The sequence below is a fragment of the Astatotilapia calliptera genome, chromosome 23 (assembly GCF_900246225.1).
Source record: "Astatotilapia calliptera chromosome 23, fAstCal1.2, whole genome shotgun sequence".
Classification (NCBI taxonomy): Eukaryota; Metazoa; Chordata; class Actinopteri; order Cichliformes; family Cichlidae; genus Astatotilapia; species Astatotilapia calliptera.
In genome coordinates this window covers 3,077,907-3,082,870 of record NC_039323.1, presented here as the reverse complement: position 1 = coordinate 3,082,870, position 4,964 = coordinate 3,077,907, and positions in this window count along the sequence as shown.

Sequence of the window (4,964 nt, the reverse complement as noted above, 5' to 3'; positions counted from 1 at the left end):
TGGGTAGTATCATTAGTGATAGTACACCAGCGCCAGTATTGGTATTGGATCAATACTAGCAAAATGAAAGTGATACTTTGTTTCCATCTTATAAGTTCAGTATGTAAAAGTTTGAATTGTGGTTAAAAAAATTTTTTTCTTAAACATCCAGTATGAAAAATGTTTGAATGTTTTTGTGTTGACTGTCATCTATATTTTATTTATAGCCTGTAGCACATTTAAACAACACAAGTTGACCCAAAGTGCTTTAGAGACAGGAACATTTACATTCCAGGTCTCCAGAAAAACCCAGCTTTACAAACACCCGCTGAAACTGTAAGGTGTGTTTTGACAGATTATTCAATTATAGAAGAAAGTACAAATAATTTAGTGATCATTAAAATATGTTCAGAATTTGCAAATTGATGAATATTCATCTCATAACTCATAACGCCCTGCTCTCCCATACATAAGCTGCCTTTATAGGTTAAAAGTATCGATATTGGTGTTGGGAGTATGGGCTCTGTATTTACTTGGTATCGGATAAATGCCAATTTTTGTAGTATCACACAGCACCAGTGGAAAGTGCTGTATAAGAACTAGTCCATTATAATAGCAAATGGGTAGAAAGTCTGGAAATACCTATATTAGGCTATGCAATGTTAAATTAGAGAGCACTTAAGATGTTAGGTGAATTCTTTAATCCTTCAGATAGGATATACCAAGGCTTGCTGTTTGCTTGCTTTCACTGTGTATGCTAAGCTAGCCATCTCCTACTATAACTTTATATTTAATGGAAAGAGTGGACTTAATCCTCTCATCTTTCTAATGGATGCATTTCTAAAGTGGCCAAATTATTCCTTTAATGATGTTAACAGTCAGTTATTTTGATATTTTTTGGCTTAGACATCAACACTAAAAGTTTCGCCGTTATATTTTGCTTTCCCTTCTCCTTAACCTTCAGTTTTCTGTTTATGCACCGCTTGCTTCTTGCTAAAAGAATCCCCTGAAGCATTTCATCAGACTCTGTCAGATGGTCATGTTTTCCACTTTATGCACATGTTGCTCACTTCCTCATTGTTTGTGTTTACCTTAACAGGATTTGACCTCTGCTTGGTGTTCAGTCTAACGTATGTATTTTGCAGCATCCCTCACTGCATTGCCCAAGGCTGAGGGATTGTCTGGGTGTCTTGGGGGCAGACAAGTATTTATCCAGGAAGCAACTTAAGTAGCACATCTTTAATCATATAGCAATGGGTCAAAGGTTTATGTTGCCTGGTGAAGGAACGATTGCAGAATAAACTGTATATTCTGTATTAAGTAAAGTCTGTTTCTTCATTTGAATGGTCAGAGGTCAGTAGTAGAAAACTGGGGTTTGCTCTAGACAGTTTATTATTGCATTAACGTCCCAAAATGTAAAAATTATAATAATAATAATTAGAGATGATTACTTTTAAATTACTACTTGTGAAGTAATTATAAAGCTATTTATGATGCATATATTCACTCTTTTTTTTATCTGTGTGTGTTCATGTGAAATTTTGAAAATGAGATATGATTATATTATATTTTGATATTGCTAGGGATGATGCAATGATCGGGGACCATTCTTAATTTCGTTGTTCTCATGACAATGACAATAAAGTTTCTGATTCTGATTCTGATTCTGATTACCTTATATGTAAGCATCAAGCATGACTGATTTGTGTGTGTGTGTGTGTGTGTGTGTGTGTGTGTGTGTGTGTGTGTGTGTGTGTGTGTGTGTGTGTGTGTGAGAACCATGCGCTGTGCTTTAGCGGGGCAGTGTAGCGTGCAGTGCAGGAGTGAGCAGAGGCGGCCCTGGCCAGTACAGCCCCTGTTCCCTGGTAATCCCTGCGTTTTCAGGAGCCCTGGCCCGTACTTGATGAGCTTGAGCAAGAAAAAGGTTGCGCTCTCCCGTGTGTTTCTCTCTCTGTGTCTCCCTCTCTTTCCCTCTGTCCCTCGCTCATTCATTCCCCCACTTTTTCTCATGAACCCCTCCTCCCCATCCCCTGGAGCCACTGTGCGAATGAATAGATTCCAAGTGTTTACTCAGCAACTTTGTCCATCCATCTCACCCTCAGTACTTCTCAGGATTTCATGGAAAAGGAAAAGAGAACCTGTGAACTTGCTACCATCAGTGAATCTCTTAGCAAACTGGGAAATATGACTGGAAATGTAACTGAGATTTGCTAAAACTTGTGAAGAACATTAAAACAAAACTGGAAAAGTACATGCTGTAGGAGTCGTGCTACATGATTTCCTACCAGTGGCATAAGTGGTTCAGAAAATCTTGCAAACTTATGATCAGTTCCTGAGAGAAAATTCCCCCAATGTCAAACTCTGGCTGAAGTGGTTCAGGATGGATGTAATATCCAGTGTGGCGGCACAATGTGGAATCAACATTTAGAACAAAATAAAACTGGACATGTGAAATTGTCTGTCTGAGATGAAGTAGCTATCTTTCCTTCATTCGATTACCCTTAAATAAGCATCCAGTTTACACTCACAGGACACTTTGTTAGATGCACATTGCTAGTATTGTTGGACTGCTTTTTGCTTTCATAAGCGTCTTCATTATTTGCAGCATAGATTGAACAAGGTGCTGGAAACATTCAGTATTGACATGATAGCATCATCCCACTGATTCAGATTTGTGAGCTGCACATCCATCCCACCACATCCCAAAAGTCTATTTGACCGAAATCTGGTGACTGTAGATCACTACACAGTGAAGTCATTGTCATCTTCAAGAAACCAGTTTGAGGTGATTTGAGCTTTGTGGTAGTGTGTCATCCTCTTGCAAGGAGACTTCAGAAGCAGGGTACACTGTGGTCATAAAAGGGCGGACATGTCCATCAAGCATATTTAAGCAGTCTGTGGTGTTTAAATGATGCTCAGTCAGTACTAAGCAACCCGAAGTGTATGAAAAAATCTCCCCCACATGATTACACCACCAGCAGAAGCCTGAGCTGTTAATTAAAGGCAGGAAGGATCCACGTTTTCATGTTGTTTATACCAAATTCTGACTGTACCATTTGAATGTGGCAGAAGAAATCATGACTCGTCAGACAAGACAATGCTTTTCAATCTTCTATTGTCCAATTCTGGCGAATCTGTGAGGACTGTATCAGAGATGCTATTCTGCACACCTTGGTTGTAACAAGTGGTTAGTTGAGTTACTGTTGCTTTCCTATCAGCTCTGAGTTGATATTTTTCTCCTTTTCAGACCATTCTCTGTAACCCCTAAATATGATTTTGTGGGAAAATCCCAGCAGACTAGCAGTTTGAAATATTCTGACCAGTACATGTGGTACTAATAACCATATCACATTCAAAGTCACTTAAATCAACTTTCTTCTCTATTCTGATGCTCAGTTTGAACTTCAGCATGTTGACTTGACCATGTCTAAATGCATTATGTTGTGATGTGAATGGCTGATTATATATTTAGGTTAATGCGCAGTGAAACGGGTGGAACTAAAAAAGTGTCCAGTGAATGGCGGTCTAATTAGTTCATGTTTACCCTTTAAAGCACAGTGGCTGCGACGTTTAACTGTGTGTCTGATGTTGGTAAAAAAGTTACCTGTTCATATTTTGTCTTCATGCTCTTATAAAGTGAATTATAGTGAATTTGGGGGATTCTACGTTAAAATAATTTGTCACTTACCAAGTAGTTTCCAGTTAAAATCCTGTCGATATGATACATGATTCATCTCGCTTTAGAATACAGCATAGGTTCAGAGGGGTTTAAGGAAGTCGGGTTTTTTCTAACGAAAAAACAAACAAATATTTCCCACCAGTGAAGTTACTCCAACTGACTGACTACAGTCTAATATACAGTTAAATATAAAAAATAGCAAATGTATGAAAGTTTAATTTGATGAAAAATGTTCTAATGGAGCTATTAAACATATTAAACAACTGGATTGCAGCTAAGAGTTGGAGTTAGTTTTAGTCACTATTCTTGCAGTTATTAAGAATTAAGCAGGGTTTTTGTACTCTAAGATGAAACTTCCACTTTTTGGGTGCTGGTAACTTCTCTTGTTCTACATTTTAGATTAATTCTCCCACATCCATAGACTTAATTTAAAATGTTTTACTGTAGCGGGCTTTTTCTTGACTAGCCACAACATAATAAAGTAAGTAAAAGTACGGTGTGACAGAGAAACAAGCATGCAGACTGGCCGTACAACATGACTAATGTACTGATAGTGTTGAGGTACAGAGAGGTGTGAAGGCTCTGACAGGGTAATGAGGTGGTCAGGGTGGGGATTAGCAAGAGGCCGCAGGCCCCGAGGCAGAAGGCCTCGTTTCCTGGCCTGAGCCCCTGTTTGTCCTGCCTGACCTGACAGCTCTGGGGGCAGATCCTGCTTGGATACATCCCCGCTCCCACGCCTGTCTGAAGCTGTTAGCCACTGGCTGTGAGTAGCTAGCTGGGCTTAGTGTTGTCTGAGCTGTGGCTGGGTGGGGAGGGGTCCAGTCATCTGTGGGAAGAGGTGGCAGCTCCTGTGTGCTGGCAGAGAGAGGGTGATCGGGGGGAAAAGGCATCTGGGAGAAGAGTGGGCAGCGATGATTAATAGCTTTGGTCTGGCTGTTGTCAAAACTTTTTTATTTGTGTTACTCATGTTGGAAGGAAAACGAGCCATCTCGTCTTTCTTCTTTTGAACATCATCGCTCTGTCTCCATGGATCTGTTCTACCTAGTTGTCAATGATTTACCACATATTTGTACAGTAATATTTGGGAGATCAACTAAAAGGAAAAACAACAAAAAATATTCCAATATGGTGTCTGGCAAATGCATGCTCCCAGTTTAGTTTGTCATAGATTTGACCCTTCTACCAAAAAATGTAACCTTGTGTGATGTGTTGTTGTTGAATTTGATTTTTGGTGATTGCGTGACTTATAACACTGCTCACGTAATATTTACTTATGAACTCTTCGAGGGATTCCACCACTTCTATC